The sequence below is a fragment of the Euphorbia lathyris genome, chromosome 7, assembly GCF_963576675.1.
Source record: "Euphorbia lathyris chromosome 7, ddEupLath1.1, whole genome shotgun sequence".
NCBI lineage: Eukaryota > Viridiplantae > Streptophyta > Magnoliopsida > Malpighiales > Euphorbiaceae > Euphorbia > Euphorbia lathyris.
In genome coordinates this window covers 63,744,019-63,768,053 of record NC_088916.1, presented here as the reverse complement: position 1 = coordinate 63,768,053, position 24,035 = coordinate 63,744,019, and the positions used below count along the sequence as shown (strand labels likewise).

General features: G+C 38.6%; 1 non-coding gene across 1 annotated transcript; it reads right to left on the bottom strand.

The window, feature by feature from the left end:
- Positions 1-13,205: 13,205 nt before the first annotated feature.
- LOC136201729 (small nucleolar RNA R71) lies at positions 13,206-13,312 on the bottom strand. Its single transcript, XR_010674071.1, has one exon. It is a non-coding gene; the product is annotated as a small nucleolar RNA R71 (small nucleolar RNA).
- Positions 13,313-24,035: the final 10,723 nt, after the last annotated feature.

Below are 24,035 nucleotides of genomic sequence, written 5' to 3'. Positions count from 1 at the left end.
TTTTGTAATTTTTTTTTTTGAAATATCAATATTTTGCGTCGCGCGTGAGGAATGAGCGATACAAAGTGTATCAGATTAATAGGGGAGCTTGTGTCGCGCACTCTTAGAGCGCGTCACAAGAATTATCATATGTTGTGTCGCGCGCTCTAGAAGCGCGTCACAAGAGTTATCGCTCTATTGTATCGCGCGCATGAGAAGTGCGACACAACAGATGAGTAGCGTGTGTCGCTCTCAAGAGCGATGCAAAGTTCTTGTGTCGCACCCCTGTTGTGTCGCACAAAGGTGCGACACAACAACTTGAAAAAGTGCGACACAAGTAAGCATTTCTGTACTAGTGTATACCTGTTTGTTTGGTATGTTGTGTCAAAAGATACCATATCACCAAATAGAGCATAATTCTTTCTACAAATGGGGTCTACCCATAAAGCTCTGCAGAAATGATCATCTTCATCCATATCAAAGTCGAAAAAAAAAAGCAGACCATAGAAGTTTTTTCTTGCTGAAAATGTCAATAAACATTTGGGCATCTGACTCATAAATGTAAGCCTTTAAATCTCTGTGGAAGTTTTTGAAATCTTGCTTAGATGCTCCTACATTGTTGTATCCTCCTACATTTTCTTTTATTTGCATGTATGTTCTTACAGGTCCAACATTCATCTACACAAAACACATGAACAGATTTTATAAAGAAAGTAAATACAATTTGAAAAAATTGTAGATGTTGTTAGGAAAGTAAATTTAGAATATGACTCACCTTAGAATTATCAACAATCAACTTCTTGTGTAGTATTGTCAGTTTTCTTCCCTGTTTTTGAAATTTCATACAACGTGGACTGTAAAGTGGGTGTGTATGTTCCTCTTTTAAACGATATACAATATATTTTCCATCATTGCAGTACTTTAAAACAATTTGTGCTTGACATCTAACACGTGTGATTAATCTTCTTCTCGGTTTATGTCCTTCAGTATCTTCAACATTTTTTTTCTGCTTATGGCCTGCTTTATTGCACAAACAGTATTGAAAAATCACAACATTTGTTTTCTTTTTTTTTTTCACTGTAGATTTTCTAACATTAAATCCTGCTTCAGTGGCATATGCTTTGTAAAATTCAATACCTTCATCAATAGTATTAAATTTTGTTCCTACAATAGGTATTTTTTCCGGAGAGCAACATGGCTTCCATTCTTTTGTTCCTCCAGGAGTCTGGACAATTTCTACTTGTGGAGTGTAGGATATAATTGCACTGGAAGAATGATTTGGCTGCTCTTCATGTGACACTGCATTTAAGTGCAATTGTGGAACATATGTGATAATATATAGGACATATGAAAAATTGTTTAGAACATGAGGTACAGTTTGAAGAACGTAGTGAACTCTATATTTCAATATACTCAATTTTATTTTTTCAACAAATTTTACAACTAATTATAAATAAAAAACGAATAATATGTACTAATATCTATAGAACACATGAACAATTATCTAGAACAAGATTTTTTAGATTATGAAGAACATAGAAATTATGAAGAACACATGTACCTCTTTCAATAGTTGAAGACAGAAATTTCATGGTTATCATCATTCTCCTGTAGATCATTGTCTATTATTTCATGCAATTCCATTGTTTCGGAATAGAATCTGAATGATTTCCAATCTGTTTCAGATTTAAGCAATATCTGAATAATTGTAAACATAAAAAACAGAACACAATTTAATATTCATTTATAGTTGTTGGAGATAAAATTACCTGATTGATGCTATTTCTTTGACTGTAGATCGTTTTTTCTTAATCTGATTTGCGATTTCAGATTATTTTTGGAGTGTTTAATGACGGAACGTTGATGAAGGAGGTCGATCTAATTGACGATGATGAAGAACGATGATGGAGGAAATGATGGAGAACGATGATGAAGAAGATGATTGAGATCGCTAATGAAGAACGATGATGAAGAACGGTGATGGAGAAGATCTGAGAGATTTGATCGTTTTTTGATCGTGATTTTGCTGTGAGTGATTTGCGTGATATTTCATTGGATTAGAAGGTGTTTTGTAGAATGACCAAAACGGCGTAGTTTTATTTGGTTCTCACCTATCAAAGTGTCCTCATCTAAGGGAGGGTTCTCACTTGATCCCTCCCCTATATATATATATATATATATATATATATATATATATATATCACTCTATATTTTCCAGAAATTGATTTTTTGGGGAGTTTTTACCATGTATTTGATTAAATGAGGTTTTATGATTTAGTTTTAAAATGAGTTTAAACTATGTTCAAAAAAATATATGTGTGTCTTTGCATGTAAATTTCAGCCTATAATATACATATATGTATACATATTTTGGGTTTTGTTGTGATCAACTTAGTATATTTTATTAATAGTTGTGTAAGATTTGATATTTTGAAGAGTAGAATTTAAAGAAAAGTGTATTGAGAAACTTTATTGATAATTGATTTATGAACAAATGTATATATATATATATATATATTAGGTGATTTTCTATAAATTTATTTCTCAATGTAAATTTTAGTTTTAATTAAAGATTGTTAAACTAGTAATTTTGATAAATTTATGATTTATTGAAATAAAGTTTATATATGATGATTTATGTGTTTATTTTTAAGAAATTGAAGTTGGTATTGATAAGTATATTTTTAAATTATTTATTGGTGATTTTAGTTCAATAATGATTTATGATTTATACTAAGAATTGATATTTTGGATGATGGAATTGAAGAAATGTACTTGGAAAACTTTATGATGTTGATTTATGATAACATTGTAGAAAAGCTGTTTAGAATGATGTGAACCACGATTAACTACCAAGTAGTGCACTTATTCTAAATTTGAGGCATGCTGGCCCCAACAAATTACACGATTAAGTTTTTAAACTAAATACATGACGCAAACTTTCAAAATCAAGCCCCTAAACTATAAACCCCTAAACACAATACTCGAAACCCAAAACATGAAACACGAAACTCAAAACCCGAAATATAAAACTCAAAAATTGAAATCCGAAACTAGAACCCAAGACTCAAAACTTGAAACCCAAAACCCTAAATTTGAAATCCGGAATCTTAAACCCAAAACAAGATGCACATAAATTTAACGAATTCATTTTAGTCTAATTCAAAATTTATGTATCCATTTGGTATTAACATTGACAATATTTGATAATTTAACCATAATACAATCAGTTTTAATACCTATAATTTCGACTAATTTTGACTAATTTTGACTAATTTATCAAATATTATCAACTTCAAAATTGATAGCTAAACTGATATCACCTATCAATCCTACGAATTTCAAAGGTCATATTATCCTTTCATTCATTTTTAATCAAAATAAAACTTTAATTGAATCAAAAGTTTATAAAAAAATCAAAGTCAATCAATTTAATTATATCAAAATATCTTTTAACTTTTATTTTACTTTGCCTTTTAAAAAGTGAAATTTAAAGCTTAACTAAAGTAATTTTGGTAAAAGTTTTTTCCCTTCTGAAATTTCACTTTTCCCTCCAAACTTAAAAAGACCTTACAAATTCTTTCCCTATTGAAATTTCAATTCTCACTCCAAAATGAGTTTAAAAAATGGGTTCTTACCCATCGAGAGTGCGATGCTCTGCTCCCAGACTTTCTCCTCATTTCTTTCCCGCCGTTCTTCCTGATGTCCGATGGCCAAATCAAAAACCTTCCTTGTTTCTCATTCTTTCAGCGGATGTTATCGTCGATCTGACCTAACAGTTTATACGGCTCGAAAATCAAGTATCGTCCTCACCGGCCAGTATAGGGAAGTTCTTCGTTACCCTAAGTCAAACCTAAAGTCCGAATCATGGGCTCTGGTTTGGGCTATGATCTGTCTACTGACTGACTGCAAGGCTCTTTTTATGGTAAGTGTTGAAAGAAAACCTCAATTAGATCAAAATGTTATAGCTGAGGAATTAATTGGATCAAAATGTTCATCTACTTATATCTACTCTGCTTTGAAACTGATTCTTGTTGAAGGACTGAGAATTCTTCGAAAGTTTTTTATGGTCTAAAATGCATCTTTTTGTATTCAATATATTTTTTATATTGAAATAGGTGAGCAACCATCTTTTTGTATTCAATATATTTCTTATGTTTCTTCGAAACCTAATTATGTTGGGAGTCACTTAAATGTACTGCATTATGTCCTTTTGTAGAAATGATTCACAGATTAAGGGTTACTTTACCTTAATTAAACCCTCTTTTGCCTAAAGACATTTGTATCTTGAATTAAGGAATAGATTGCCCTTGAATTAATGTCATCCATAGGCTGAAATCTAGATGGAAATGAAGCTATTTCGTACCATCTTTCTATGTATCTCTTTATATCCATTCCCTTCTTTGCTTCCATTTTTAGTTTCGATTTTGATTTCTAAAACTACTTAGGATGTGGTTATATATATATGCAATATTTGGATCATTTTCAGTTTGTCTGTCGACTGATAGTGTATTGAACACTATTATGGATTCCTCTATTTTCTATCTCAGATTTTCATATCGTTCATCTGTCTCATATTTTTCCTTTTATTTCTAAAGCAAAACTGAACTTTAACATTGGTCAATTTGGGAGGTAAGAGTCCTCACAATTAACTTCATCTTCCCTATATGCATATATTACTTATTACTTAGCATGTCTTGTAGAAATCGGAGAAGAGATAGAAAGATAATAGTCTATATTATTGCTTAGAATGATCAAAGTTTACAGACAACTGAAGTTTAGTTGGTATTATATGTAGCATCAATAAAACCATTCACATCTTGTTGATAAATATAAATTAATTGTTGATAAGAAATCTCCTTTGACAAATATCTGTTAACCTACAACTGAATTAAGCAATGAATTGACATGGAGAGAGGTAGCCAAAACAGATAAGTTGGATTGTTTAGTTGATGTATGTCCGCAAGTTTGGTTGACCATTCAAAATATGAAATGAGTTCAATTTCTTTGATTGTTTGATATTATATTATTTGCTTTGTGTTGCTTTTCAATTGAAGTAAAAATCAGTTTAGATGTTAGGTTCATCTAAGGTAATGGCTTGGATTTTGGAAAATTGGAGAAATAAATATACATATATGTATACATATTTTGGGTTTTGTTGTGATCAACTTAGTATATTTTATTAATAGTTGTGTAAGATTTGATATTTTGAAGAGTAGAATTTAAAGAAAAGTGTATTGAGAAACTTTATTGATAATTGATTTATGAACAAATGTATATATATATATTAGGTGATTTTCTATAAATTTATTTCTCAATGTAAATTTTAGTTTTAATTAAAGATTGTTAAACTAGTAATTTTGATGAATTTATGATTTATTGAAATAAAGTTTATATATGATGATTTATGTGTTTATTTTTAAGAAATTGAAGTTAGTATTGATAAGTATATTTTTAAATTATTTATTGGTGATTTTAGTTCAATAATGATTTATGATTTATACTAAGAATTGATATTTTGGATGATGGAATTGAAGAAAGGTACTTGGAAAACTTTATGATGTTGATTTATGATAACATGGTAGAAAAGCTGTTTAGAATGATGTGAACCACGATTAACTACCAAGTAGTGCACTTATTCTAAATTTGAGGCATGCTTACCTCAACAAATTACACGATTAAGTTTTTGAACTAAAGACATGACGCAAACTTTCAAAATCAAGCCCCTAAACTATAAACCCCTAAACACAATACTCGAAACCCAAAACATGAAACACGAAACTCAAAACCCGAAATATAAAACTCAAAAATTGAAATCCGAAACTAGAACCCAAAACTCAAAACTTGAAACCCAAAACCCTAAATTTGAAATCCGGAATCTTAAACCCAAAACAAGATGCACACAAATTTAACGAATTCATTTTAGTCTAATTCAAAATTTATGTATCCATTTGGTATTAACATTGACAATATTTGATAATTTAACCATAACACAATCAGTTTCAATACCTAAAATTTCGACTAATTTTGACTAATTTTGACTAATTTATCAAATATTATCAACTTCAAAATTGATAGCTAAACTGATATCACCTATCAATCCTACGAATTTTAAAGGTCATATTATCCTTTCATTCATTTTTAATCAAAATAAAACTTTAATTGAATCAAAAGTTTATAAAAAATTCAAAGTCAATCAATTTAATTATATCAAAATATCTTTTAACTTTTATTTTACTTTGCCTTTTAAAAAGTGAAATTTAAAGCTTAACTAAAGTAATTTTGGTAAAAGTTTTTTCCCTTCTGAAATTTCACTTTTCCCTCCAAAATTAAAAAGACCATACAAATTCTTTCCCTGTTGAAATTTCAATTCTCACTCCAAAATGAGTTTAAAAAATGGGTTCTTACCCATCGAGAGTGCGATGCTCTGCTCCTAGACTTTCTCCTCATTTCTTTCCCGCCGTTCTTCCTGATGTCCGATGGCCAAATCAAAAACCTTCCTTGTTTCTCATTCTTTCAGCGGATGTTATCGTCGATCTGACCTAACAGTTTATCTTCATCAAAGAGCGGCTGCTTCCATTTTCTAAGGTATGGAAACTTTGTCTCTTACTCATATTCTCTGTTTCTCTTTTTATTTTTTGGTACTTCAAGCCCTAACTACTGTGAACAAATGGATTCCCTAAATTTGGGATTCTGATTATGGGATTTGCTTTTGGGAATTCTTTCGGTGTCTGTCTTGTTTGAGTTTAATGATTTTAATCGATTTATCACACACACTTAGTTTTCCTATTAGATGTTATTTATTCATAAGAGGAAGCTTTACAGTCTATTTTAAATCACTTTTTCTTGCTAATGGTCTCTGTTATCAACTGGTCCAGTCGTGCTTCCCTAGAGTAGAATCAATTTGACTAATGAATTTCATGTTTGTGATGTGAATATTGATTTTGAAGAGGACATTATTGTTGAAACACATTTCCACAAGATTTTGATTTGACAAAATCATCCATGATTAAGAGACAATTAAATTTATGTGATTTATTTTAATTATACTAATCCGTTTGTTCAATGTTGAGTATAAATATAAATAAAAGATAAATATAAGAAGTAAGACAGGAAGAGGTCAGCATAGAAGCCTAAAATATCAAGCTGAGTGGAATCAAACTTAGCATAAAAAAAAACAAAGACATACACGCCCACAACAACTGTCTCATGAAGCTGAGCTGACTAAACTTATACTCAGATTGGAAATTGTAAATGACAAGGTTTTATGAAGTAGAAGCTGAGTGACTCTTCAGGACAGCATGAAAAAGTCGTTAGCTAAAAGACAATGATTACCGCCCCTCTGCACAAATAATTGAATCCTTGAAAATACGCAGAAGACACATTCCGAGATGTATGGGTCACTGGAGTATTGGTAAAGGACAACTGGCGCAAAAAGACAAGCCATACGCAAGAAGACAAGTTTGACGTCTGAAGAAATGCAGAGGAAGGGAATGGCCGGAACAATCTGAAGCTGACCAGAATCTGTCCCCTAAAAGAGCCGTTTTAACATTAACGGCTAGATCATTTCAAAATGATCCAACATAGATCTTTCCTATAAAAGGACAATCAAACCTCTTGGATCATTGCCGAATCTCAAGAAGAAAAATACAAGAGAGAAAAGATAAAAAAAAGCACTTAGATACAAAAAGAGATCTTACACCCATCTTCTATTTCTTGTGTAAATGCTAGAGTGATTACTTGTAATCTTCTAAAGTGTTCTTTGCTTGAAAAGGAACAAGTGTTTATCAATTGTAAAATTGAGAGTGCTGTGCTGAGTGTCTGGTTGTAAACATTCAGTGGTAGAGAAATCTAGGTGCTGGGTTGTAGCACTTAGTAGGAGTTGAGTAGAAGAATAGAGGAAGGTACTCTTGCATATTCAACTGCCTTGTAATTGGTTTGTGCTCTACCTTTAAAGAGCTCAGTATTGGATTCTAAAAGCCCGGAGGACTCTGGGGACTGGACGTAGGCGGAGAGGCCGAACCAGGATAAGTGATACTGAGTAATCTTTAAACTCTCTCTCTCAATATATATATGTGCATGTATTGTATGTGAAATTTACTCAGCATATAAAATTGTTTAAAGTTGACTCTGAGTAATTTCAAGTGCTAAGTTAGAAGCTGACCTCCAAGAGTGCCAATATCTAACTTATAAATAAAACAACTTTAGTCAATATCTGTCCAACACTGTCTTATAGCATATCTGGCCAAGCTGTCCAAAAGCTGAGCTGACCAACTTGCAAAATAACTAAGTCAGCATACGATTAAACAAAAAAAAGTTATATTAGTTCCTAACCCCCCCCCTTGGAACTAATCACACGGGACCAACAAGTGGTATCAGAGCCTAAGCTCACTACTCAAAGATATAACTATCTTGAGCGGATCCCATAAATGGGTGAGAACAGCACTCGTTTCCTTCCAGGGAACCAAACAACATAGATACTCCCTGAGGGATTATCAATCACTAGACCTCCCCTATTCTTTGGATCTAATTATACATTCTGGAAGAATAGGATGAAAAACTTTATTCAAGCCACAAACATGAGTGCATGGCTTGCAATTGTTCAAGGTCCACATGTGCCATATAAAACTGTTAACGATGAGAAAATTGTTAAGAGTGAAGCTGAGTGGACAGAGGATGACCTCAGAAAATTACAAAACAATGCCTCGGCTATAAATATGCTTCACTGTGCTTTAGATGCTGCAGAATACAATAAGATTTCAGGTTGTGAGTCAGCACAGGAGATTTGGAAAAAGCTTGAAGTGACCTATGAAGGCACCAGTAAGGTTAAGGAGTCCAAAGTCAATCAACATATGAGACTCTACGAGCTGTTTAAGATAAACGAAAATGAAGACATCTCAGAAATGAACTCAAGATTCACCAACATCATAAATGAGCTCAAAAGACTTGGAAAGAACTTCACTGAAGAGGAACAGGTGAAGAAAATCCTGAGAAGTCTACCTAAGAGTTGGCAAGCAAAGAAAACAGCTGTAGAAGAAGCTCAGGACTTGACTACCTACAAATATGATGAGCTAATCGGATCCTTGCTGACCCATGAGATCTCTATGAAAAATTTTGAGGCAAAAGAAAAATCTGAAGATAAGAAACAAAAATCTCTAGTGATGAAAGCTGACTCCACAGAAGCTGAGTCAACTGATGATGAGGAAATAGCCATGTTCACTAGAAAGATGAAGAAGTTGTTCAGAAGAAATGACAGGAACAGCAAAAGGCCATACAAAAGAGGTGACAGATACAAAGCTGAGTCCAGTGACAAATATAAGAAGGACAGCTCCAAGTCCGTCACATGTTTTGAGTGCCACCAAACTAGGCACATCAAGTCAAGCTGCCCAAACCTAAAAAGAGATAAAAAGGGAAACAAGAAGGCAATGGTAGCAACATAGAGTGACAGTGACGAGTCAACATCATCCGAAGCTGATGCAAATGAAACGGCAAACATATGCTTCATGGCCGATGATGCTGATCACTCTCAATCTGAGAAAGCTGGCCTCTCTGATGAAACTGACCAGGAGGAACACAACAATGAGGTAACATCCCTACCCTTGCTTAGAAACGAAATGGTAAATTCTTTGAGTGATTTATACACATTAACTAAAAAGTGTAACAAGAAAATCAAATCACTCAGTAGGCGGTGTGACGAGATTGAAGAGGTCAAGCTGAGTGACCTCAGATATCTCCTCCAAGACAATGCAGATTTACATAACAATATTCAAATAATGCATAAGTTTGTCACGGAGGTCCAATCTGAGTCAAAGAAACTTAGAAAGGATGTTACAACCTTACAGAGTCAAATAAAAGGCTCGAATAGAAATAAACCCCATGCTGAGTACACAAGTCCTAGCCAGCATAAGCAGTTCACTCAATGTGAATGCTGTGGAAAAAGGGGGCACACAAAAGAAGTGTGTTGGCATAACAAGCGAGTTGTCCAATGTGACTTCTACGGAAGAAAAGGACATTCCACAAAGATATGCTGGCATGCTCAGCACAACAATGCTGACCGCACTCAGTATAACCCTCAAAGGGTATAATTTTGTGACTTTTGTGGTAAGCCAGGTCACACTATAAAAGTATGTCGTCACAAATTAAAATATGATTTTGCACCTGTTTACACTAACAAGAAAGGACCCAAAAAGAATTGGGTACCTAAAAATGAATAGTTTCAAATGCAGGGTAGCTTGACATGCGTAGAGAAGTCAAAGTTGTGGTATATAGACAGCGCATGCTCAAGGCACATGACAGGTGATGAAACACAATTCATCACACTAGAGCTTAAACGAGGAGGAAGTGTAAGCTTCGGAGACAATAAGAAGGGTAAGATAGTCGACTCAGGTACTATCGGAGGTAACCCAACTATTGAGTCAGTCTCCTTAGTTAAAGGTCTCAAATACAATCTGCTAAGCGTAGCTCAGCTTTGCATGAGCGGCAGAAAGGTTGTATTCGATGATACTAAGTGTCAAATACTCGAGGGGAACACAAATGAATTGATTTTAATCGCCCCTCCCGTAGATAATGTATACATGCTAAATTTAGTGTCTAAAGAGGATAACTCCTGGCTATGGCATAGAAGACTTGGGCATGTCAGCATGGACCTTCTTGCCAAACTAGCTAAAAAGCAATTAGTTGAGGGATTACCCAAATTGAAATTTGAGAAAGACCAATTATGTAAAGCTTGTCAGCAAGGGAAACAAACCAAAAAGTCATTTCAAAGTAAAAATATTGTCTCAACCAAGAGACCATTGGAATTACTACACTTGGATCTTTTCGGACCTATCCAGCCACTCAGCTTGGGAGGTAAGAAATTTTCCTTGGTCATTGTAGATGATTTCTCTCGGTACACTTGGATCATCTTGCTGAGTAGCAAGGATGAAACTTTTGAGATGTTCACTGCACTTATTAGAAAGCTTGAAATTGACAAAGACCTAAAAGTAGCTCATATTAGAAGCGACAATGGTGGAGAATTCAAAAACCAACAGTTTGATAAATTCTGTGAAACCAGTGGTATTGACCACAATTTCTCTGCTCCTAGAACACTGATAGCTCCCATTTATATAGGGTTTTTAGGATTGTTTTAGTTCGTTTTTGCTTTATTTCCATTCAATTTCAGTATCATTTTGCTATTTATTAGTTAAAAGGAATCATTTCCGTTATTTATGGCATTTTCTGTATTCTCAGGTGTTTTTAGGACGTTTTGAGCATTTCCGGACAGTTCAAGGACCACCAGAACAAATGCTGGAAGCAGGGACCGAAACAGATGCGTCCAGGAGGGGTTTGCGGACTTCTCAACACCTGTCTCGTTGAGACAGTGTCTGTCTCGTCGAGACAGGCCCTCGTCTCGCTGAGACACAACCTGTCTCGCCGAGACGAGGCGGCCCGATGGTTCCCAAAGGGAACCATCACGTGGTGTCTCGACGAGACACCCATTGTCTCGCCGAGACACCCTTTCGTCTCGTCGAGACACCTCTTGTCTCGACGAGACGAGATGCTGAGAAGCAATTTCCCAGCGTTTTCTCACCTTCAGGGCGCGAATTCTGGCCAAAATAAATGTCCAAAATACCCCTGACACACCTAGCACTATAAATAGAACAATGTGCCTCCTTTGTGAGGGTTACCTTTTTCTTTTTCTGCTTTATTGATCTTTTCCTCCTCCTTCCTTCTTCTTTTTAGTAGATTTTAGGGTTTTCTACCATTGTAATTGCTGTTTTATTGAAGATTGGTCAGGGGAGTTCTCTCCATTGTGTAATCAGAATCAGACGAAATCGGGTTTTACATTCCTAATTCCTTACTCTGTCTCTTGCTTTTTGCTTATTTGAATTAATGATGATTCAGGCTTATAATGCGTGTTATAGTTGCTTGTTTAATTTAACTATGAACTAATCCCCATCCAATCTGGGATGGGGATAAATTGATTGCGTAACCATGTATGATTAGGGATTTAGTTTACTGAATTATTTCCAATTGATTAGATTATGTGAGCTTAATGTCTAGATTTGTCAGAGATAGGATGATTGCTAGAATGAGATTCGATGATGATCAACTAGCCTGACATAGCAGAACCTAATGCCTTGAGTCTGACAAATTTAGGATTGCAGATAGGTAGATACCTGACCAAGGAATTACCTAATCTGAATTAGCATAATCTGACCTCGCTAGAGACCACTAGGAGTGCGGGCTAGTGGCTGGGCTACGGCTTTAGCCTTAATCACCACAGACCCTAATGCTTTGCATGCCCTAGGTTATATGCCTAATCAAGCCGTCAACCAAATGCATGTGAATAGACTACAGGAGACTGACAATCTCCACATGGTTAATTAGGTGGTTACCGTCAATTATCATTATGATATGAAACTAAATCCCAGTAAATCATACATGGGATCCAATTAAGGGAATCCCCATCTTAGATTGTCTCATCAATTAATTCGAATTCTTCCCTGTCAAACGTTTTTATCTTTCATTTTAGAAATTAGCCTCTTTAATCACTCTACTCCATATTTACCCTTCCGAACAATTGTGTTCCCACTTTGGGCCGACTAGTTGTGATAAATAGTCCTTGTGGTTCGATCCTGTGCTTAGCACTGTATTACTTACTGCGATAGGATACACTTGTCCTGTCAACTACTATATATTTTACGAGCATCAAGTTTTTGGCGCCGTTGCCGGGGACTATTTTACTTTTGGTGATAGGTTTATATAATTGTTTGGAATTCGAAGAACCGAGGTTCTGGGAATTACTCATCATTGCATTTTGATTCTTAAGCTGATATTGTTCTTGCAGGACGAAAAAGGGTGACACAATGGCCGAAGATCCGTTGGTCATGGAGCTGTTGAGGGCAAAGCGGCCTATAAGCACCTCTGGCATCCTCGATCCGATAATAACAGCAATGTCATTTGAAATCAGACCAACAATGATTCAGATGATCCAGAACTCGGGACAGTTCGGTGGGGATTACTACGAAGATCCTAACTCACATCTTGACAAATTCATGGAATACTGCAGCACTTTCAAGTGTGAAGACGTTGCATCTGAACAGATCTTCCAGAAGCTGTTTAGATTTTCTTTGAAAGAAGAAGCTGCAGAATGGCTACAATCCATTGAGCCAGGGTCTCTCACTGACTGGGACACTACAGTATCAGCGTTTCTAGCAAAGTACTTCCCTCCGTCAAAGACTGCACAATTCAGAAGCGACATCACCTCGTTTAGGCAGTCCGATAGTGAGAACTTGCATCTAGCCTGGGAGAGGTTCCAGAAGTTGTTAAGACGGTGCCCCCACCATGGTTACCAGCGGTACCAGCTTGTTGACATGTTCTACTCAGGAATATCTCCTGTCAGCCGTGCCTTTCTGGATGCAGCAGCGGGAGGAAATCTATTCAACAAGACTGCAGTTCAAGCATACAATCAGATGAAAGAATTAGCTGAACGGAGCGCATGTTGGCAAGTTGAGAAGCCGGCTCCAAGAAGAGGCACAACAGCTAAAGAGTTCCCTGGAATATTTTCAGAATCAAATCATCAGATAGCAGCGCTTACAGAAAAAGTAGATCTACTGGAAACTCACCTGAAATCATCAGAACTAGTAGCAAGCTGTGAGGTGTGTAGCGGAGGGCATAAGAACGTGGAGTGCCCGATTGTACTTGAACAGATCCATTATCTAAAACAGTATGGGTCAAATGGCACGCATTGGCAGCAGGACAGACATCGAGGATCAGGTTCTGAGACTGAATGGGAGAGAAGTATAGATGTCCTGAGAGAGAGCCTGAGTGCCATAGAAGGAAGATTGGCACACAATGAAGCTTTCTGCCAAAGGCTTCAAACACAGGTCAGTAAATTGGTAGAAGAGGAAGCACGAGCAATCACGCTTAGGAGCGGAACACAGGTAAGCGCACCAGTCTTTGTGCCTCAGCAAGACAAGGCTTCAGACCCGATTCCTGGTAATATCTCTACCCCGTCTGCTCCACAGGTAAGTGTTTCTGATCCAACTCCGATTACTGAAACTGATGTACCACCAACACAGGTTACCTTGCCTTATCCTACTTCTGGGAGAGCTAAGTTAGACAAGGATTATTCCAAAATGTTGAATGTGTTTAAGAAAATCGAGATTAACCTCCCGTTTCTTGAACTTCTTGAGAATATGCCTGTGTATGGAAAATTTTTAAAAGAGCTGATCTCTAAAAAGAGAAAATTAGGAGATCATGAGACTGTAATGCTAAGCCAGGAATGTTTTGCCATGCTAACAAATCCGTTACCTAAAAAATCTAAAGATCCTGGTAGTTTTAGCATTCCCTGTACAATAGGCAAGGTTCATTTTAAACGTGCTTTATGTGATCTTGGTGCAAGCATAAATCTTATGCCGTTGTCTGTTTACAGGAAATTAGGAATGGGAGACCCAAAGCCTACGTCAGTCACAATTCAGTTGGCTGACAGGTCTATAAGGCATCCGGTTGGAGTGGTGGAAGACCTTTTGGTCAAGGTAGATCAGTTCATCTTCCCAGCTGACTTCGTGATCATGGACATTGAAGAAGATGATCAAGTCCCGATCTTGTTAGGGAGGCCTTTTCTCGCCACTGGACGAACACTGATTGATGTTGAGGGAGGCAAACTGATTCTCAGGCTTCAAAACGAGGAAGTTGAATTCAACATTCTAAAATCTATGAAATTTCCTTTTGATGATGAATGTTGTAATTTTCTGAGCGTAACTGACTCTTTGGTTGAGAATGTTCTCCAGGAAACTGAAGAACGGAACCTGAGTATTGAACTAGATGAGGAGCCATTGGATTTGGAGACCGAGGGAGAAGGTAAAGAGGGTTGTCATTGGGCCCAGCACGATGAACTCCTGGACAGAGGAACCAAGACAAGGCCTAAGACCTCGATTGAAGAACCACCAACCCTCGATCTCAAACCCTTACCTGCCCATTTAAAGTATGTGTTCTTGGCACCTCCTTTACACTTACCTGTGATTATTTCGGCTGAACTTACAGGTCCTGAGGAAGATCGCTTAGTGGAGGTGCTGAGGAAGCATAAGGGAGCGTTTGGATGGCAAATGTCTGACATCAAGGGAATCAGCCCGTCTCTCTTTGAACACCGGCTCTATATGGAGGATAAGGTGAAGCCGACTGCTCAACCACAGAGAAGACTCAACCCAAAAATGAAGGAAGTAGTGAAGGCTGAGGTAATTAAGTTGCTTGATGCAGGGATGATCTATCCAATCTCTGACAGCCAGTGGGTGAGTCCCGTGCATATGGTGCCGAAGAAGGGGGGCACAACAGTGACATTGAATGAGAAGAATGAACTAATCCCGGTGCGAAAAACCACCGGGTGGCGAATATGCGTGGACTACAGGAAATTGAACGACGCCACCAGGAAGGATCATTTCCCTCTTCCGTTCATTGATCAAATGCTTGAACGCATGGCAGGTAAGTTTTTCTTCTGTTGTGTGGATGGGTATTCGGGCTACATGCAAATATCAGTGGATCCTGACGATCAGGAAAAGACCACTTTCACTTGCCCTTTTGGGACATTTGCATATAGACGGATGCCCTTCGGGTTATGCAATGCACCTGCTACGTTTCAGAGGTGTATGACAGCTATATTTTCTGATATGATAGAAAAATTCATGGAGGTCTTTATGGATGATTTTTCTGTTTTTGGTACCACCCTTGATAGCTGTTTGCATAATTTGGGATTAATGCTGCAAAGATGTGAGGAAACTGACCTAGTCCTAAACTGGGAAAAGTGTCAGTTTATGGTCACTGAGTGTATAGTTTTAGGGCATAAGGTATCACGAAAAGGGATTGAGGTAGACCCGGCTAAAGTTGAGGTCATTGAAAAACTACCTCCCCCTTCCAATGTCAAAGCAGTTAGGAGTTTTTTAGGCCACGCTGGTTTTTATAGGCGCTTTATTAAGGATTTTTCTAGAATTGCCAGGCCTATGACCCAATTGTTGCTGAAGGATGCCAATTTTGTTTTCACACCTGAATATCTTGAATCTTTTAACACTTTAAAAGACAGATTGATTAAAGCTCCCATAATGGTTAGTCCCAACTGGGATTTACCATTCGAGCTAATGTGTGATGCCAGTGACACAGCTGTAGGTGCATGCTTAGGTCAGAAAGTGGATAAAATTTGCCGACCAATTTCATATGCTAGTAGAACTCTGAATGACGCTCAATTAAATTATACCACCACAGAAAAAGAGTTATTAGCTGTGATTTTTGCACTTGACAAGTTTCGTTCATATTTGGTGCTTTCAAAGGTTATTGTTTACACTGACCATGCTGCATTGAGGTATTTGTTTTCAAAACAGGATGCCAAACCTAGACTCCTTAGGTGGATTCTATTACTGCAGGAGTTTGATCTGGAGATACGAGATAAGAAGGGAGTTGAAAATGTGGTTGCTGATCATCTTTCTAGATTGGAACAAGAGGAGGTGGATACAGACACCGATGCAGACATCCAAGAGACATTTCCCGGCGAGCACTTACTGTCAATTAGACATGTCCCTTGGTTTGCCGATTTTGCTAATTTCCTTGTAGGAAAGCTGATCCCTCCAGACCTCTCTTACCAGTAGAGGAGGAAGTTCCTGCACGACGCAAAGCAGTACCTCTGGGATGATCCCTACCTATTCAAGGTTTGTGGCGACAACATCATCCGTCGGTGCATTCCTGAGGAGGAGGTAGCTTTCGTCCTTGCATTCTGTCATTCTAAAGAGGTAGGTGGCCACCATAGCGCGGACAGAACTGCAGCTAAGGTACTCCAGAGTGGGTTCTATTGGCCCACAATCTTCCATGACGCTTTTAATTTTGTTAAAAACTGTGATAAGTGTCAACGAACTGGTAACATTTCACAGAGACATGCCATGCATATGAAACCAATTTTAGTCTGTGAAATCTTTGATGTTTGGGGGATAGACTTTATGGGACCTTTCCCGAAGTCGTTCAATAACGAGTACATCCTTGTAGCCGTGGACTACGTTTCTAAATGGGTGGAGGCTGTAGCCCTGCCTAGTAATGATGCGCGGGCTGTCATCCGATTCTTGCAAAAGAATATCTTCACACGGTTTGGCACCCCCCGCACCATTATTAGCGATGGCGGGTGTAGACACCGAGTCGGAGGACCTGTGACGACAACCTGAAACAAGACGGTCGAAGCGATTGATTCCGGAAGTTTTGAAAAATATATAGAGAATAATAAGCTGAGGAAAATTAACGGCACGGCGCGGGCACACAACGGCATCCGCACGCGGACGACGATGGTCGAACGCCCGCTTGACGGCTCGAGACGTGCGCGCAGCATCCGTCGGACGCACCGCGAGTGGCACACTCTCGACGCCCGAGCAATGCCTGGGACCGCTGGCGGTGTGCGCCCTCGTGGGCCGTTGAGCACACGTGCCTGGCAGCGCGGAGCGCGCGTTCGACGGCCGCGACGTGCGAGCGTCTAGCTGCGCAGAACGCGCGCTCGGCGGCCACGGTGTGCACGCGTCCGACGGCGCGGGGCACGCCCCGAGGGTCGCCGGGCGGGCACCCAACCGCGTCGGGCGAACGCCCAACGCATCGGGCGGACGCCCGACGAGGGTCGGGCGCGGGCGCCCAACCTCGCGTTGGGCGCTCGCCCAACGAAAGTTGGGCGATCGCCCAACTCATGTTGGGCGGCCGCCCAACAAGGTTGGGCGGTAGCCCAACACTAGGTTGGGCGACCGCCCAACCACAATGGGCGACGCTCAAATTTTTTTGGGCGTCGCCCATTGTTTCGGGATCCGTTTCCCTATATAAGGGCACGGATCCCAAGGCAAAAAAGAAGAAGGAGAAAAAGAGGAGGAAAAGGAGGCTTTTTGGGGGAAACTTTCTCACTCTAAACATTTTTAGAGAGAGAGAGATGATTTTTTTGAGAAAAATATTTTTTTTTTCTCAAAAATTCCAAATTTCCTAAGTTCAATTTTTACTAAATTTTTATTAAAATCGGGAGCTCGCGGTTCGTGGAATCAATCGGCTTCGACTGTCAGATACCGAATCAAAGGTATTATCCGAGGACTAGACTCTTTATTTTATTTAATTTATTTCTCTCCTTCTATTTATTTTTTATGCTATAGTTTTTATTCCTTTAGTCATTTATTTATTTTGTCACGTTTTATTTAGTTAGCATATTTATTTAATTTTCGTTTCGTGTTAAATAAAATTCGGTTTTGTTTTAAAATAAAAACCTCGTTTTGACATCCCAATACGAACCGTGATCCGATAAAAAGGTAGTTCGGGTGTCGAAAACGTTGTAATTATAAGTTTTTTTAATTTAAAAGAAATTTCCAAATAATGTTTTAAAATAAAAACATCGTTTTAGGAACTTCCGTTTTCGACTATGATCCATTTTCGGTAGTTCGGAAGTCCAAAACGATTGAATTAGATTTAATTTAAGGCTTTTGAACAAATCTGGAAAATATTGGAGTGCTGCTGTAATTTTCCAATTCTGTCACTAAAGGCTGTTTACCGACGGATTTTCCGTCGGTAAATCTGCCAAAATGTAAAAAATGTCATTTCGGTCCCTTTTTCTTAACTTTTAGACTTTCAATCCTTAGTATATATATATATAATTATGTAATATATTCTTTTCAAATTATTTTAGAATTTTAGCATCTATAATTATTTTAGGATATGTGTATATTATTATTTATCCCATTTCACTATATAAATATAAGTATATATATGTATTCTTGTTATTAATTTGGATTATGTTTTAAATATTAGTTATTTAGTATTTTGGGGGAAATAATTAATATGTATTAGCATATGGTATTTGTGGTATTTAAAACTATATTAGTTATGTATATGTATAGTTTTGAAACATTTGGGTTATTTTGGTGATTATTGAATAAAACTATTGTTGGTTAAGAATTATTTCATTAATTATAGGATTTGTTTCCTATTTTCCTATTTTTAAAGTATATATATATATTGTACTCGTTATTTTTATATACATATAGTTCATTTTGTATTAGCTTTTATTCTCATATTCTATTTTTGATTTTAAATGTATATATGTATGCATAAATTACTTTCTTTATTCTTTTGGGCCTAATCTTATGTCCATATTTCAAGTGGGCTTTGTTTGAATATGGGTGGTGGTTTAAATGGGTTGTTAATATAATTATAATAGTTAGAGAGTCCATTAAATAAGTGGGGAAAATAAATCACAAAAAGAGAGTTTTCAATTAAATTATTTAAGCTAATGAGCTTTCTTAGATTTCTAATGTAGATAAATAGAGTCATTTTTGTTGATATTTCAAATCGTCTTCAAAACACCACGTTTTAAAACCTTAGTCCGTTCCAACGACGGATTAAGCGAACATTGTAATCAAAATCGTTTTCTTTGTTAATAATAGAGTTTTGAACCATTTTCTTAAAGAATTTGTACAAAATAAAATTGACTTGTATGTTTAACCATGTTTTCTTATTAAAAGGCCTTTACTTTAACGTTTTCAATTACTCGAGTCGTTCCAACGGCGATTCGGGTAAGCTTCATCGAACGGGGTTTTAAAACGCACCTAAACTTAAAGAGAAAAAAAAAGGGTTTCAAACGAATTTTAAACTTAAAGAAGTATACGATTAGTCCGTTATCGCCTAACATGCTGAGTAGGAGGCCGGTGGTTCATAACCGGGCGATGTCGGGGTGCCTAGTAGCCTTTCTCCGGAAAGGAGCTAGCCTTCTCGGCTCGTACCTAAGTTTCCCGAACCCACACCGGTCTCCCGCAAGGGATCGGTGTTCATTTTCCCATTCGTGGGTGGCGACTCTTCCATATCTCCGAGCTCCAGTCCTGCCGAGCAGCTTGATTCCACGATTGGTTGCTTTCGGCGCCAATCACCGCTTACGTCGCCATGAGGTTGTCCACCCCCCAGTCCGCCCGGGAGATTAGGCCGCGGCACCTCGTCTAACAAGTGGCGACTCTGCTGGGGAAGCGAGAAATTTGATTCCGGAAGGCATGCACTAAGCCCTTAACGGGGACGGATCGTTTTACTTCTTTTCGTATGCATTCACGAGCATTATTGCAAACCCTTTGGGTAATTTCCGTGAAACCTCTAGCGAGAGTCCATTCGTCGCTCGAAAGAGGATAGCGTAAGTTCCCCCTTACAGTAAGGCGCTAGAGGGTCCCCATCCATTCGTTAGGGGCGAATCTGTGCGGTCCTGTGAGGTCTCACGGTCAGCCGTGTCAGCATATAGTAGCCTTAGAAGTTTCCATAGGATTACCCGTTACTATGTTTGATGTGATAAATGAATCAGTTTGTGTTTTCAAACCGCCATGATACGTGTCTAATCCTAAACAATGTAAAGAAAATGAGACGATGCGTTAATATATACTCATGAATCGACATACTAATTACCCTAAAACATCGAAACGATTTGAACTAAAGACGACTTAGTCATCTCATATGAATGAACATGTGCGACCCGCCTTGTCCCTTTCGGTGTCCCGACGAAGGCACGTGTTCAAGAAATACGTTATGACGTAAGCACGTATTAGTATGAATCGGTTCGGTATTGAGGATAGTTACATTTCGATACAAGAGACTATATTAACGGTGGCCGTTATTCACATTCTTTAAATAAATTGGGATAAAACGAGATCACGACGAAACGAAAACGAAGAACATTTTTGTTTCGAACGACCTTGTTGTAACGTGAAAAGTTTCGCACAAGTAACCCGTCCCTTCCGAATAAAAGACGAGCTTTTACGTTATGCCTTGCGTCATTCTTAAGAGAAATGGACGTGTCCGCAAAAGGTGACTAAGAAAAGAAAAATGAACTAAAAGACCAAAATCATTCCGAATCTGCGATATATGTCAATCCCGAGAGTAGTTAAAGAAAACAAACCAATATCGTTGAATACGTGCCTCGAACGAGTGTATACCCCGTTTAAAATCTCAAAGCCGAATCAAGCCAAACCATATAATTGCGCCATATGGACGAGACTGTGGGTTTTGACTAACGACTCGATCATTTCGACCGTTACCAAAACTGCAAGAAATATGGCCCGATATACGTGTTTGCTTAAATTCGCGCCTGAAGGAAGGAAAACGATGATATCCTCGCTTCGAATAAACACGCGATTCAACGAAACGTTTATTTTCTATAACCACGCTGAGATGATATATCCCGTGGAGTGGGAGGAACAAAGAGTTGTAATTAGCCGAAAGATTATCGTGCGCTCAAAATAAGACTCGCCGTCTTTTTCACGTAGCAAAATGAGCAAACGGATCCTCGACGCTAAGAACAAACGCGTTACGCGATGAGTCCGTTCCCTAAAAATAAAATCCAAAAGTGATTCTGTCACTAAATAAACACGTGGTTACGTCTCTCGATAGATCCAAAAGGTCCCGTTGTAATCCAAAAATCGAGACACGAACCCACGCGGACAAAAGGGAACGAGTCATTGACAATAACGAACGATTGGACTAGAAAAATAACTCGAACCACGTCTAAAAACTGAGATGCGCTCAAAGGGAGTCAAAACCCGAATTAATGCGTCTCATGAAAGGACGACGGACGAGTTATTCTGAAAGAACAATTCAACGTGGTCGATTTCTTAGTCACTGAACGTGGATACGTCAAAACGAACTGTATTGTCTAATGAATGATTTATTTTCCCGCAATAATCGACGGCATCACGCGTCCCCTGGACCGCAATGTGAGCCAAAAAAAAAAAAAAAAAACCAAAATCCTAGGAAAGAGACATGGACCAACGAGTGTGTGGAGGAATAAGGGTGGAAGAGAGATGTTGTGATACATGTAAATAGAACTAACGTTTGCTCTTCTTATCTTATAATCGTAAATAAATAAACGCACACACCACGAATCATGCATATGAAATCATGCATACATACTAATGGATACCGTTCGCGCAGACGTCATCATTAAGCGGTTGTGGTTTCGCGAGAGTAATCGGCTTGTCAGACAGTTTGATCAGCTGCGAGTAGACAGTTCCGAATCAGTAGTTGTGGCTCCTGAATCATCTTCATCCGAGTATACTCAGTCTTTCGTCAGTATGTCTGCAACCGACGAGAAGGTGGCTGAGTTAGAGAATTCTGTGAACAATATCAATGACCAGCTGGCCGCAATCTTGGCCCAGCTAGCTGAGTTAGCACTGAAGGACAACAAGAGTGGTAGTAAGCGTGCTGAGAATGAGGTGAACGATGGCCCTCGCTTTGGGAATGAGGAGGATTATCAGGATTATGTCCGAAAACAGTTAGAGAAGGAGAAAGCTAAGGAAGAGGAGTGGAGGCAACACATCACACAAGAAGTGCAGGACTTGCGCGGAGGAAGCTCCGGGAGTCAAGATTTCTATAACTTGAAGAATTGCTTGACAGCAACAGCTTTGCCTCTAAAATTTTGGCTCCCTGACATGAAAAAGTTCGATGGAACTGGAGATCCCACTGCTCACATGAATCAGTACGTTGCGGTGATGAAGCACACGATCCTGACCGAGGATCAAGTCTTGGGGCTGTTTAACACTTACCTGGAGGGGGCTGCCCTCACATGGTTCCACGCGCTGCCAATGGTGACAAAGAAGGATTGGAAGGAGTTAGCGAAGTCATTCATCGCTCAGTATAGTTTTAACACCAGGTTGGAAGTCACTTTGAAAGAGTTAGAGAGCACTAAGCAGCAGACTAGGGAATCCCTTTCAGACTTCGTGAGGAGATGGAGGGCTAAGGCCGCGGTCATGAAACAGAAGCCGCTTGAGCAAGATCAGATCCGGATGGTGATTGGCAATACGTTGCCGTATATTAAGAATGAGTTGAGATATATGCCGTTCACAGATTTCAATCAGATGTATAGTTGCGCCTTGACTGTCGAGGGCGATGGGGAGCCAAAGAAAGCTTATACCAAGTGGACGAAGTCGGGATATAGTGCCGGAGGGCCTAGCATGAGTGCGGAATCTGCGACAGTGAAAGTGGTTGATCTTAATGCTATCGAAAAGAGGCGGTTCGCCAAATTCGATCAGACTTACGCAAAGGTTTTTGAACATCTGCAGAAGAAGGGATTGTTGAAAGCCCTTACCCCGTATAACAAAGCTCAACCTACTCCGCAGATTCAGGCTAGAGGGTATTGTGAATTCCACAGCAGTTATGGACATACGATTGAGAATTGCGAGAGGCTGAAACACGAAATCCAAGATTTGATTGAGGAGAAGAAGATAGCTGATCCTTCATCAGCAAACCCTTCCGTTAGGCGCAATCCATTGCCTAATCATAGGGTGAGCGTGATCGGAGTTGGTTTGACGAAAACTGTAGTGATGGAATCTTTTGAGGAAGATGTAGAGGAGTTGTTGGACTTCGTCGAAAGGAGCAGTGTGGGAAATGGTCTGTATGTGTCCTTCTTGGGTGAGGAACAAGAGGATGAACCAATGGAGGAAGGATCAGATGGTGGAGCACCATATGACGAGGATAGTGCCGAAGAAACCGGTGAAGGGGCGTCTCGGACTATCGTGCCAAATTTGGGTTTGTTCAGTGGAGGAAGGGATCCCGAAGTGCACTTGCGTGAGTATATGCACGACATGTTTATTGAATCCTTCGGGGTAGATGAAATTGCTCAGTGGTTCCACCATTCACTGGTAGGTGAGCCTTTGCAATGGTTCCATTCATTGCCCGACTCTTGCAAGCACGATTGGGATCAGTTGTCGGATTTGTTTCTTGAAAAGTATCAGAGAGCTGAGGATAGAACCGCAGAGCACTTTGCAATGCAGATTGGACCCATCAAGCGTCCATTGCCAAGGGTGAGCAAGTATAACGGCAATAAGGACCCTATGGAGCACCTTCATTTCTATTTGTCAGCTATGACAGCCTTGAGTTTCAAAGAGGAAGAGATCACTAGCTTGTTTTGTAATTCATTGATGGGTGAACCGCTAATGTGGTACATGTCGCTGCCGATGTATGTTAAGATCGATTGGGCAGCTATGACGAAGAGATTTATCAAGGAATATACGGTATGGATGCTAGCAGAGCAAACTCCTGATTCCCCATCTTAC